The following is a 14,615-nucleotide window of genomic DNA, read 5'->3' as shown; positions in this document are numbered from 1 at the left end:
TCTGTCTGAAAGCTCTACTCTTTAACTTCCCTCCTCCCTCCTTTTATGTTTTTGATGTCATAGCTAACCTCTTTCTGTGCATTTGTATCCATTACCCTCTTATCATGGAAATAGATAATTTTTCCTATTTGTCGTCTTCTCTTTGCCCCTTAAATCAGTCCCTTTAACATTTCTTGTAGCCCTGGTTTTTTTGGTGACAAACTCCTTTAATTTTTGCTTGTCTGGGAAATTTTTGATCTCTCCTTCCATTTTGAATGATAACCTTGCTGGGTAGAGTATTCTTGGCTGTAAGTTTTTTCCTTTTAGCACTTTAAATATATCATGCCATTCTCTTCTAGCCTGTAAGGTTTCTGCTGAGAAGTCAGCTGATAGCCTTATGGGGTTTCCTTTGTATGTAACTTGACTTTCTCTTGCGGCTTTTAGGATTCTCTCTTTATCTTTAATCCTGGACATTTTGATTATGATGTGTCTTGGTGTGGGCCTCTTTGGGTTTATCCTGTTTGGGGTTCTCTGTGCTTCCTGTACCTGGATGTCTGTTTCCTTCCTTAGGTTAGGGAAGTTTTCATCTATTATTTCTTGAAATAAATTCTCTGCCCCTTTGTCTCGCTCTTCTCCTTCCGGGACACCTATAACACAGATGTTAGTGCACTTGATGTTGTCCCAGAGGTCCCTTAGACTGTCCTCACTCTTTTTAATTCTTTTCTCTTTTACCTGTTCAGCTTGGGTAATTTCCTCTAGTCTTTCGTCCAGCTCACAGATCCATTCTTCTGTATCCTCTACTCTGCTTTTGAGTCCCTCTAGTGAATTTTTCATTTCCAGTATTGTATTCTTCATTTCTGATTGGTTCTTTTTTATATCTTCCATTTCTTTGTTGACATTCTCACTGAGTTCATCTATTCTTGTTCCCACATCAGTGAGCATCCTTAACACTCTTTGTTTGAACTCTCTGTCGGGTAGGTCGCTCATTTCTGTTTCACTTAGTTCCTTTTCTGGGGTTTTGTCCTGTTACCTTACTTGGAATGTATTCCTTTGCCTCCTCATTTTGCCTCTTTCCCTGTGCTTGTGACTATGTATTAGGTAGGTCAGCTACATCTCCTGCTTTTGGATAGATGACCTTATGTAAGTGATGGCTTAGGAGGCCTGCCGTGTGCTTCCCTCAGTTCTCAATGTTCCAGGGGTGACCCCTATGTGGGCTACGTGTGTCCTTCTGTTGTGGCCTGTTTGCTCTCCCTGTAGGCGCCCAGGGAGGCCGAGTTATGCTCCTGGCCAGCTGTTGTAATGCTCAGCTGCTTGTAGTTGTTATGGGCCCTTCAGTCTCTTTATGAGGTGTGGGGAGCCCCAGCACAGTTGGCTGCAAGTTCTAATACCACATTTGTGTTGCAGTATTTCTTTTAAGTGAGTAGGCCCCCAGCGTGGCAGGTTGTTAGGCTCAGGGCCTTACAATTGCTATAAGCCTCCAGCCTTTAAGTCACTTGTCAGCTCTCTGAGGATTGCAGCTGGGTGGGGCTGGCCTCAGGCACAGGAACACCCAATTGTTTCAGGCTTTAGAAGGTGGGGCAAACCCCCTATGTGGGTCTTTGAGAAGCACAAGTCTTCTGCAGCTGACAAGCCCTGCCACCCACAGGTCCACACACAGTCAACACAGTCCTGCCCGTGTGTGCAACCTGACCTCCCAAAGCGGACCCAGTCTCTCCACGGCGGGAGCCCCACACACTGCGCCACTGCCCCACACTCTCCACCCGCTCCTTGTGGACACCCTGCCCCGCTAAGTTGGCTCAGTTGCCAGGCTGCAGAGAATCCAGTCACCAATCTATGCAGGCCCACACGTTGCCTGAGGGCTTGTTGTTGGGTGGGGCCAGTCTCTAGGGTGGGCTGCCTGCCCTGGCTGAGCTGGATTAAATCGGTGCTCTAGCGGGTGGGGCAGACCCTGGGCTAGCAGGCCCCAGGGAGAACTCCAATGGCGCCTCTGTCAGCACGCCCACACCAGGCCACAACAATGGCCGCCGCCAATGTCCCAGTCCCTGGAGAGGTCTCACCCCTCACCGAGATGCACTCAGGGCCTATTAGGTGAATCTCTTTTCACCACAGCACTGTGCACCTTTCTTTCTGGTGATTTTAGGTGCTTTCTGAAACGGGTGAGTTTGAGCGTGGGCTCTTTAAGAGCCGATTTTAATGTCTTTGTGAACCAGCTTTTCTGGGGGTGCTCCCCAATGTTTTAGTAGCAGGCACAGTCAGATATTATGCCGCTGGTCTCGATTGTGCTGGGTCCACAAAATGCCCACAGCGGGGGCGCTCCCGGCTCAGGGCCCCACTCCTCCAGGGAGGCTGCCGACCTGTGCGCTGCTCCCCGCGGCCGTGAAGCTGGCGGCTTGTGAAGGCTGCGTTTTTCCTCTCCAGAAGGGAGTCTCTGCCTCTTCCACCTCAGTTAGGATTGTCCGTTCTTGCAGGAGTTCCTCTTATCCAGTTTTCAGTTCTGTCTCAGGGGTAATTTTTCCACGAGTAGTTGTAAATTGGCTGTGTCCGCGGGAGGAGGTGAGTTCAGAGTCTGCCTACGCCGCCATCTTGACTTTTCTCCACATCACACTATTTCTTACCTCTAACCTCTCTGCTCATCCTCCCCACTTTTATGCTTTTTGGCTAAGTCTTGTTCATCTTTTAAGACAAGAATCGTTCATCATATCTTCCAAGAAGCCGGTTCTGAAATCTCTGGTTGGGATGAGGGTCGGTCCAGTCCTACTGTGTACAGTTGTGCAGTTTATGCGCTGCACTAAAGTACCCAGCTGAGGGGACAAGTTGGGGCAGACAACTACCTGGCAGAGGGGTGCCTTTTTCAAATTTCCACAGAGACATCATAGGGGCAGAACCAGCTTCGAGGGCACGTGGCCTATGTAGTCATGCAGGGCCCCAGGCTTAGAAGGATCCCATGCTTGGTTTAATGCTCTGCTGTTACCTTCTCTAATTCTAATAATAATTTTTTAACAGGGCCCCACATTTTTATTATGAACTGATCCTGCTTACCGACGAGCTCAGCTCTTTAGGTGGTTATGGGCAAGCTCATCCTCTGTGTCCTCATGGAAACTTGTGCACATCTTAACGCCTATCGTTTTTACTGTATTATATAATAATCACTCATTTTTGTGAGCACTTTCCATGTGCTGGGCACTGTGCTAAGTATTTCACATGCAATATCTCATCTAATCCTCCCAATAGCTCTCTGAGGTAGGAACTATCACTTTCCCATTTTATAGACGATGAATCTGAGGCTTAGAGAGATAAGTAACTTACCCAGAGTTAGGCACTTGACTGTAGAATCCAATTAAACTCTTAATACCCGTGGATTTTAATTGAAACTGCCAATTTATAAACCTGGCCATCCCACTAGATTTAGAGCAGGAATTATGTTTTATTCACCTTTATAGCCCTTACCACTAGCATTGTCTGAACATTGTAAGCACCTGTTAAATGTTTTTTGAACTAAATCTAATCTATGATGAGTTGTATTTGGAAGTTACTGAGAGAATTATGGTACATAGTATTTGTATATGTAGATATATTTTTGGTATATTTCTGCATATCCTGAATATGACTGAGTATCCTTAGACCACTCTTTTTTTTTTTTTCAGATAAAATTGATATATAACCTTGGAGCACTCTTGCCCTGTTCCTGCAGCTTCCTGTAAGCCCATTAGAATATAACTTTGCTTTCCCAAAAAACAAAAGTACAATTCCAGGGGCATTCATAAATAAGTAGAATTTTATGAAACAGAAAAGAAAACTTCCTTCAAATTCCCTGTGAAAACCTCAGAAATTTTCTTAGAGTTTCTCTTTCCACAGTAGCTGACTTGTCTCTCCTTTTTCTCCCTTTATGCCAATTTCAGCCATGTCTCCCTCCAGAATCTTCTCCCTCACTATCAAATCTTCAATGAAGAGCAATTTAGCCCCTTTAGCGTCTTCAACTTCCGTCCTCACTGTGGCAGACAGTATTTTCCAAAGATAGCCACAATATATCCCATCCCACAAGCCCACGCCTTAAACACTGTTGTGTTTTAGGGTTCCAGTCTTGGTCCACATCTTTTTCTTGATATACTCCTCTCAAGCAATCCCCTCTACTCTCTGGGCCTTAACTATCATCAGTATGCTAGTGGCCCCCAGATCTCCAGCACTGACCCTCCTCTTCAGACACTTAGACAAACCGTTAAAATAAAAATCTTATTATGGAATGACAGTGACACTCCAGGGCAAGTATTAGCCCTTCTCTTGAATCTGAGTGGGCAATTGTGACTACTTCAATCAACGGAGTACGGAGGGAGTGATGCTATGTGACTTCCAATATGCACTCCCACCTTGCCCTCTTGGAATGCTCTTTGAACCCAGCCACCATGCAGTGAAGAAGGCAGGCAGCTACACCGAGAAGCCAAGTGTAAATGATCCACCTGGCCATCAGCCCCAACTGAGGTCCCAGACAACAGCCAGTATCAGCTGTCACATATGTGAGTGAGTGCCTCTTCAGGTGATTCCAGGCCCCTGCCACTGAGTTACCCAAGCCACCCCAGGTGATACTGCATGAAGCCGATATGAGCTGTCCCCACTGTGCCCTGCCCTAACTGCAGATCTGTGGGTAAAGTAAATGTTTGTCGTGTTTTAAGCCACTAAATTTGGGGTGATTTATCATGCAGGGAAAGATAACTGAAACAGTTATCAAATGCTTGTCCCAACAAGACTAAAGGTCTACTTTGTGTATAAGCCAGAGAGGAATTATAAAAAAAGTTTCCAGGCATGTATATATAAGTTTACTGTGTAGTAAACTTCATGTAGTTTATTCCATAGTTTAGAATGGTAATGCTCACAAGAGCTTTCAAATTATTACAACATATTAACAGCAGTAGTAGTATTTTTATTATTATTATCCTTAAGTCTTGAGATATTGTAAAGACCTTAGGAATGGTGATAAATAGATAAGTGAATTGGATAGATCCTGTTTGACCATTTTACTCAAATTTTGGCATCTGGAGTGGGTGGACCAGAGAAGAAGCAACCATAACAGAATGTGTCCTATAAAGATTTATTCTATCTTTACATGCCACACGTTATCTAAACTCCTGCGGGAAGTATGTCTGATTTCAGTTTTGTTCTCCATCAGCAACAAACAGTAAAGTGGAACTGATTCATCCCTGGGCTCAGGTACTCCCTCAGGTACTCACGATGATGATGGGGACCTAAGGGCTCTGAACCAAAGGAGGTTAGAGAAGCAGTAAAGATAGAGAATACTGGTCATCGTTATTTGAACTGTAACTGTCCCTATTTTTCTTTGGATGCCATAAAACTGATTTTTCCTGACTGCTGATCGAAGAGAAGCATGACCATTATAGCAGCCAAGCATTTCCACTGTGGAGGCCAAATTCTCAGATTCAGAAAGTTTTTAGCTTGCCCTCAACCTGAGTGGACTCACCAAGCAAAGGCTAACTGATTCCAGCAACCTGAATTTATAAGTACTGTTGCTTTGATATATTGCACTATAATTTCCTGTTTCCTATGTTGTGTGATTTTTTAGTCAGTAAATGCTACTTAATTGGCTCTCTAATTATGGGGCATGGAGACCTATAATAATTAAAGGTGCCTTTCATTTCAGAGTTGCTTCTAACACAGGAAATTAGAAAACGTAGACTTGGGTAAACACTTGAAGATTTGTATATTCCTTATCTTTGTGTCAGAAACATTATAGCTAGCCAGACTTTCAATATTTTAAGCTAAACATGGAAGAAAAAATCATTCATCCTGATCTGCCACTGAATGTGCCCTTATTACCACATCCCATAGACTTCTAATTTCAGTTTTCTCAGTTAAAAACAAGCACCTCATCAAAGGGTTTTGAATTATTCAATGTAACAAATGTTTGAAGACACACTTCTATGCAAGTGCCTGTGCTACAGGCTCTGAGAGATGTAAACATGAATAAATAGAGGCTCAATCCTTGCAGAGATTTATGTCTAGGGATGACAGAAAAAATAATAAGTATAACTCCTCCATGTGGAAGAATATAACATGTGCCATAAAAAGTGTACAAATAAAGAGCTATGGAGGATCAGTGGAGGCAGAGATAATATCTGGATAGGGCAATGGAGCATGAGAAGGAGCAGGAAGAGTTTGAGGTTGTCCCTGAGATCACCAGGAACAAGGAGTAGAATTTTGCCACAGAGAAGCCTAAAGGCAGGAGAGAAAAGGGGTGGTGAGAACATTCCAGATGAGTGCACACTAGATCACTAGGAGAATTAATTCTCAACACCCCCACCTGACACACACAAGCCAAGGTTGAGAATGATTATTCTATACGGAGAGAATAGCATGTGTTTTCCATAGCAAGAAGATATGAAATATAGATATATTCTGGAAAACTGAAAGGTCCGTTTTGGTTTAAAGACAAGGTACATGTAGGAAAGTGAAGCGAGATGATCTTGTAACGTTAGATTCGGGACATATCGTGCTGCAAACTTGCCTCACCTGGGCACTTCCAACAGAAGCACTTGGATCTGACCGACTTCCTTTCCGTCTTCATTTACTGTGGTTCAGAGAAACAAGTGTCTCCTGGTTTCATCAAAGATAAAGTTTGGGTTTCATTTTTTCCTTCTTTTTATTGTTTTGAGGTAATTTTCAAAAGGAGGACTCAGAAATAACTTTGCCATCTGGCAAAGTTACTTTATTTTTTACACTCAATTTAATTTTCCAACGTAAAGTCTTTATCTAGTTTTCTTTTTTTTCAGGTAATTTCAGTCCAATTTAATGGTGTCTCAGTCGAGTTCCTAATTTGGTTCCAGCAACTGCTGCCACAATAGTTATTGGGAATGTGGAAGTCTAACTTCTGGGTTCTCTGAAGAAGCAATGTACCATGGCAGAAGGAAGGGAAGATGTTTCTGACTGCTTCTTCAGTTTGAAAATCACCCCAAGTAACCAGAACACAAACAGAAACACAAAGCACATCTTTGCCTATACCAGGAGAAGCAAAGAGAAGGAAACTGTCTTAGCCCTCAGGAACCCTAAAATGGCTCCGGAAGTGGAGGCAGTGATACAGAGAAGGGGCCCAAAACACAGGGATTGTTTGTAAGACTGTACAGCTTGTAATCAGAGCCCCAAGTCCTCATCCTCAAAGAAGCCGGGCAACTGCCCTACCCCATCTCTGCAGGGCAACAAGTGCTTGTTCTCTGGAATACAGAGAGGTGCAGTTTGAAGGTTACCAGGCAGAGGTGAAGGTCGTGAAAAGAGTTCATACTGAGCATTGGGACCCTTCTCCTCTGCTTTCCTCTGTCCAGTTCCAGAAAGAAGATAGAAGGAAGGCAAAGGGAATTCCAAAAATGGTGACAGGGACGTTCCAAGACAACAGCAAACGTCAAAGCAGAGAAGGCAACCGATTCAGATTGGCAGAGCGTCAGATGTGCCCAGTGTGGACGTCTCCAAGGGGGGAAATGGAACAGGTGAGTTGTCTTAAAGTTTAGGCCTGATGAAAATTATATTGAGATATATTTTATGGGGGTTTTGGAACTATGGGAAAAACTTTAGCCAAATTTTCAAAGAAAAATTATGGATAAAGATGAAAAATCAAGCAATTATCAACTTCAGAAAAAGAAAAAAAAGATCAAGATAGGAAATAAAAGCACAGTTAACACTTGGCTCAGCAGGGTTCCATATGTACGTAGTCAAAAGATGCAGACACAAGATAGAGATTTAATAGCCAAAAATTGAAATACAAAATTGCATGGGAGAGAAGAAGGAAGAAATGAGAAGCTATAAATGGGCTGAAGTCCTTATGTCCCAAAACAGGAAGACAACAGATGTCTACAATTAATAATCAAGTGATGGCAGTGTGTGCATATTATATTTAACGGAGGTAAATATCAGAATAAACTTTTACAACAGTTGGAAGTGGGGGCTCCCAGGGAGACGCGTGAGAGAAGGTAGAAAAAAAGACTACAATTTTTATGATCTACTCTTTATAGCGCCCATTGAATTGTTACCTATTTGGACATAATACTTTGGCAAAAAGTAAATATAGGACATGGGGGTTAACATGACCATCGTGTGTGACTCAACACTTCTACTTCTGGAGACGTATCTAGAGAAACTCTCTCACATGTTTACAAGGGGATATGTGTAAGCATGTTGATTTCAGTATTGTTTGTAACAGCAAAATATTGGCCAAAACTGAAATGTACATGAGACAGAGAATAAATAAATAAACTGTGCTATGTTTAAACGACAGAATATCATATAGGATGTAAAAGCAACCTACTAACTATAAATATGTACTTATATATACACATATACATGGATATATCACAAAAACAAGGCTGGTGGGAAAAAAGCAGCCGCAGAATGACTTATGGAGGATGAATTTATTTAAGCAAAGTTTAAAACATAAACCAATACTATATGTTTTCTCTGAATATATTTTTATGTGTGCAAAAGCATAATATTTGAATGCAAGGACACAGTAAACTTAAGGGAAAAGAAGGAAATGGGAATGGATTGGGGGACAAAGACTCCAACTTACCCTTAATGTTTTAGTCATTGCGTTATAAAAAGATAAAGCAAATATGACAAAATATTACCTATTGAGGATTCTTTGTGGTCGTTTCACAGGTATATGTTTTATTACTTTGTGTAATCTCCTATATTTTTAAAATATTTTAAAATTTAAAATTTAATTGCACAAATTTTAAAATTTAATTTCATGCACACCTAGTCTGTGACTGCATCCGCAAAGCAAAGTCTTCTTCGCCTGAGAAAATATAGTAATTTGATTGGAGTAAAGATCATATAGATTGAAATTTACATACCCTATATAAACATGACCTATAAGAATGAACCAACTTGTAAAAATTTTCTGTTTAAAAATAAGCACCTTTTTTCCCAAAAGCCAGATTCATTTAAAAGTCGTTTGAAACGAGTCACTGACCTGAAAAGTAGACAACAAATATGTGTCTTACATAAAATTGTGTTAGAAACTATAGGCCAAATTATTAAAATTTTAAGCTAAGTTATTAAGATTTTTAAGTAGTAAGATATTAAGAAAATAAAAACACTTTAGTAATGAAATATTTACATAACAAGAAAGACTATCAGGATATCAGTTTTCCATGGTGTATTTTCATATAGAGACCACGTTTGAATGTCAAGCTGCTCCTCTTAGCAATATCCCTGAGAGAGGAAGCACGACTGGAAAATGCTTTAGGACTTACGATGCTGGACCTGCACTGTAGCACTAACATATTTGGCTTTAAGAACTGCCAAATTACATATTTATAACTGCATATCATGTACCTTTAGCCTGGAATGAAGGCTTATAGCCATTTCAGTTTATCAAGTAAATGAAGTAATTTTTTAAAAACATTATGCAGTTGATTAAACCAAGCAACAATATATACTCATGATTATTTGTAAAGGCTACCATTTATGGACTGATTTTCTGCTTTATTGTGTGCTTAAATGCCAGAGACTTGCACCGGTAAAATCTAACTACACTGTGTAAACCCAGAAAACTGAAATGACGGCTCAGTAGCAAGCTTCTCTTAATAGTTACAATTATTATTTAAAATTCATTGCACATTGACAGCATTCTATTCATTTTATAAAATATCCCTGCCTTTTCAAAGGACCAGATTTTGGCTTTTTTTAAATCCTTCTTTTTATTTCTGTTTTCTATTTTATTAATTTCTGTGGCTTATTCTGTTGTACTTTTTTCAACATCTTAACATGAAGTTTTAGCTCAGACCTTACATGTCACTCTTGGTTCTGTTTTAGCACCAAACTATTTTCATTGTTATTCGTTTATAAGTATTAAATAATTTCAAATTATGATTTATTTTAGCCATGAACTATTTAGTTTAGTTTTCAAACACTAGTAGTTTGGGGCCATCTTTTTCTTATAGATTTCTAATTTTGTCTAGAATAGGAGATCTTTATGATATGGATTGTTCAACATTTTTTGAAATTTTCTTTATGGTTTTGTACTGTTCAATTTTTGTAAATGTTTTATCCTTGTTTGAAATAATCTGTACTCTCTAACTGTTGGGCAGTCGAGTCTGTATATAATCATTAGATCAAGCTTGTTGTTTATATTGTCCTCATCTTCTATATCTTTACTGATTTGTGCTTGATCTCTCAGCTTTTAAAAGAGTTTCTCAATTTCTACTTATAATTCTTTAGTCTTTCTGCTTTCTATATTTTGAGGTCATGCATTTAGATACAAAAAGACTCAAGATGTTACATTTTCCTTATAAACTATTCTCTTTATCATTAAATAGTGACTCTTTCTAACAAGGTTTTTTCTTTTTTTTTGCCTCAAAGTCTATATTGCTTGATATTTGATTGATAATAGACGGTGAGACGACTCAAAATAGATTTTGATATACCAGCAAAACCAGCTTTCTTTGGCATTTTCCTGGCACATTATTTTCCATCTTTTTATTTTTTTTATTTTTATTCATTTATTTATTTTTTTTGGTGAGGAAGATTAGCCCTGAGCTAACATCCGATGGCAATCCTCCTCTTTTTTTCTGAGGAAGATTGGCCCTGGGCTAACATCCGCACCCATCTTCCTCTACTCTATATGGGATGCCGCCACAGCATCGCTTGACAAGCGGTGCGTCGGTGTGTGCCCGGGATCCGAAGCTGTGAACCCTGGGCCACCAAGACGGAGCGTGCACACTTAACTGCTACACCACCGAGCCAGCCCCAATTTCCCATCTTTTTATGTTCAACATTTCCTTGTCTTTCTGTTTAAGGTACCTCTTGTAAGTAGCTTAAGCCTGTTTTTTTTTTTAATTAAGTATAAGAACCTCTGGTTTTTAACAAGTGAGTTTAGTCCACTCACATTTATTGTTATTATGTTTGGCCTTATTCCTACCATCGTAGGTATGTTATGCTCTCTATATGCAACGCTTTCCATTGCTCCTTTTCTTGTCACCATTTGCCATTGCTCTTATTGTCATTGTCGTTCTCCTTGTCTGCCTTCTATTGGATTGGCTTAATTTACTATATTAATTTTCTCCTTTCTATTCTTTTGGGAGTTGTTCTTTTTCTTTTTTTTTTTAAATAATTACCCATAAATTTTTAACATACTTGTCTTAAGACGGTCTAAAGTTGATTGATACTTCTACACTTCCACCATTTATTGTATTCGTTAAAATTATTTCCTTTCAACTTCTGTTTTTTAATTTTTAACTATGGAAAACTATACAAAACAAAATTTACCACCTTAACTAATTTTAATGTACAGGTCAGTAGTATTAAGTCCATTCATATTGTTGTGCAGCCGATCTTCAGAACTCTTTTCATCTTGCAAAACTGAAACTCTATACCCATTAAACAGCTTCCCACCCCCTCCTTTCCCCTGCCCTTTGCAAACACGGTTGCATTTTCTGTCTCTATGAATTTGACTACTCCAGGTACCTTGTGTAAGTGGAATCCTATAGTATTCATCTTTTTGTCACTGGCTATTTCACTTAGCGTAACGTCCTCAAGCTTCATTCATACAACTTCTTTTTAAAACACCACTCTCTCAAGATCAGTCTAATCAATGGTTATGTGTATTTATTTCCATGCTCACAATTGCTTCTTGCATTCCACTCACCTCTAAGTTCAGTTTTATCTTCCTGAAGGACATTGTGTGAGAACCTGTCAGAAGATCAGTGTGTTGTAAACTCATTTTTTTCCTAAATATCTCTTTATTCCCCTTCATCTTGAATAATTTAACTGAGTACGGAATTTTAAGTTGACAGTAATTTTCCCCTCAGCACTTTAAAGACGTTATTCCAAAGTCTTCTTGCATATACTGTAACCAATGAGGAGTTTTCTATCTAAATGGCATTTCTTTAATGGAACATTTCTCTTTGTATTTAATATTTTCTCTGAGATTCGTATTTTTATCATCTTGAAAATAGGTCTAGGTATTTATAGGTATGCATGTATATGTGTGGATTTGTTTTTATTTTTATTGTTCTTACAAAACCTGTAATTTCTGTACATATAGGTATGTGTGTGTGTGTGTATATATATAGAGAGAGAGAGAGTTGTTTTTGTTTTGTTTTGTTCTCATCAAATTAATTTTAATTTCTAAATCTGAAGACTTTTTTTTTATTCCAAAAAAATTCTTAGGCACTCCCTCTTTGAATATTGCTTATTTTTCATTGTGGAATTCCTTTTAAACATATGTTGGGTTTTGTCCATTCTCCATGTGTCATAATTGTTCTTTCACATTTTCCATAGGCATCCCTGGTGGTCTAGTGGTTAAGATTCCACACTCTTGCAGCCCGGGTTCGTGTCCCGGTCAGGAAACCACACCACCTGTCTGTTGGTTGTCAGTCACTGTGGTGGCTGTATGTTGCTGTGATGCTGAAAGCTATGCCACCAGGATTTCAAATACCTGCAGGGTCCCCCACAGTGGACAGGTTTTAGCAGAGCTTCCAGAATAAGACAGACTAAGACAGACTAAGAAGAAGGACCTGGCCACCCACTTCTGAAAAAATAGGCCATGAAAACCCCATGACTATCAGTGGAGCATTGTCTGGTACAGCACCAAAAGGTGAGAGGATGGCACAAAAAGACAGGGCAGGGTCCCACTCTGCTGTACACAGGGTCACTCGGAGTCAGAATCAACTGCAAGGCACTAACAATGGCAATTTTCAATACTTTATCTCTTTATTCTGTGTTCTGGTAATATAGGAGATTAGAAGATCTTTCAGCAAATGATCACTCACTTCCCCTCTCCTCACAGGAGGAATATATTTCTCTGCTACTGATTTTGGGCTCAACATTGTTGGGCTTGTCTCTTGATCTTCTGAGTTTTGCAGGAGAATATGACTCCACTGGCTTCTGCCTTGAGGAGGATGAGATGTATGTGAGGCAGACTTGGACCCAACCTGCAGCTTGGAGACCAGCTGAGTCCTGCAAAGATCAGCCAAACTCCAGCCAACCCTTAGATGCATGAGTAAAGAAATATATGTATATTATTGTATGCCACTAGGATTTGGGGTGTTCTGAAAGGCAGAAAAATTTGACTGATACAGAATTTGGTATTTAAAGTAGAGTGCTGCCATAACAAAAACCTAAAATATGTGGCATTGGCCTCAGGAATAGGCAGCAGGCGATGATGTAATTGTCATAAGAGAGTGGAAAAATGGCGGCAGTGCTATGTAGTGGCAAAACATTTGGGAAAATTGTCACCTACAATAACATATAAGGCAGAACATGTACTTAATAAACTCGTGAAGTTGGGTGAGGTGACTTCAAAGCAGAATGTTAAAGAGCTGGCTGCTGCTAGATGCATTTGAAACTGCATAAGAAAGAGGTGAACTCAATAAGAACTGCCTGGATTACGGACAGAGTTGAGAAGGAAGATAGAGCCCAGAAATTCTGAAAGTTGCAGGGTTAAAAAGTGAAACTGTTTATCACCAAATTCCAACATCAGAGAAAAAGCAAATCTAGGCTACTGCCAGTAACACATGACCTCAGGGTAAAAACCAAATCAAGGGTGTAACTGCAACACCCCTTGTTACAACCTCAAAAAAGATAAAGGTGGTATTGCAGGTTGGAGTGCCTTGAAAGCAGGCTCTGACATGGAGATTTGGGAGATTCGCCTGCAAAGTGTTCTCAAGATCAACACCTGTGGAAGAAGGGAAGCACGCAAGATTGGGCAGAGAAAGAAGGTGGGCTATAATGTGTTTACAAGACTTCAACCAACCAACTGAAACTACATGGCTCCTGAGAGTTGTTCCAAATTGAAGCAATGGGGCCAGGCCTTTATAACCCGCATCAACCCATCGTGACATGCTGGCTGCTTCCCTGGAAGGGAGCATGACCTAGGCATGGTGCCCCTTTGTTTGATATATTATGAAAGATCCTATGTCATGAGATCAAACTCTCTGTAAGCCAATTGATGGTGGAGATGGTTGAGACACTGTTGGCAGGAAAGGAAAATCCATGCCTATAATGTCAATTCCAATCAAGACAAATCATTGCCTCTTCCAGAATAGGGTCTAAGGTACTTAGCTTGCCACCATTTGTGTCTCCTCTAGGGATGATTCTGTATCACAGGCTCTGCGTTGGTCTCTGTCCCTGGCAGGTTGGACATTTGGCAGCAGCAACAGCTAAATCAGCCTTAGTAAATAGGAGCCCATCCTGAGGGGCACTTATATAGCCACCATCCCTGCCACTGTGGCTATGCCATTCATGGCCCCATTGTTCTGGGCTCTGGGGATAGAGGCCATTTGATGTCAGCTATTGGAGTCATTCAGTCTATTTGTTCAGTACCTCTTGTGTGGTGTATGCTTTGTGATTGGTGTTCACAGGTAATGGAAAAATCTTGATAGTTTTGCCCACTCCCCTAGGTCCATCCACATAACTTCTCCTTAGACTTCTTGGTCCTCAATTTAACAATATTTCTCCTTTCAGGCTCCTAACCAAACTTGTCTTTCCATGCAAAGTAGATAACCAGGTATACCACCCAAAGCTCTGCTCACTGGAAGAATTTCCCCATACTGCTCTCTTTCAAGTCCACACATGAATGGGTCTATAGTGCAGACAGCATCCTTTATTTTGTTTACACCCACATACTGAGCTAAACC

General features: G+C 40.3%; 1 long non-coding RNA gene across 1 annotated transcript; it reads left to right on the top strand.

The window, feature by feature from the left end:
• Positions 1 to 2,014: 2,014 nt before the first annotated feature.
• LOC131415620 (uncharacterized) lies at positions 2,015 to 8,624 on the top strand. The gene is made up of 3 exons (XR_009222499.1): positions 2,015 to 2,067; positions 3,624 to 3,676; positions 6,759 to 8,624. It is a non-coding gene; the product is annotated as an uncharacterized LOC131415620 (long non-coding RNA).
• Positions 8,625 to 14,615: the final 5,991 nt, after the last annotated feature.

Source organism: Diceros bicornis, chromosome 17 (assembly GCF_020826845.1).
Source record: "Diceros bicornis minor isolate mBicDic1 chromosome 17, mDicBic1.mat.cur, whole genome shotgun sequence".
NCBI classification, from domain to species: domain Eukaryota; kingdom Metazoa; phylum Chordata; class Mammalia; order Perissodactyla; family Rhinocerotidae; genus Diceros; species Diceros bicornis.
The sequence above is the reverse complement of the archived record's forward strand: the minus strand, read 5'-3'. Positions and strand labels throughout refer to the sequence as shown.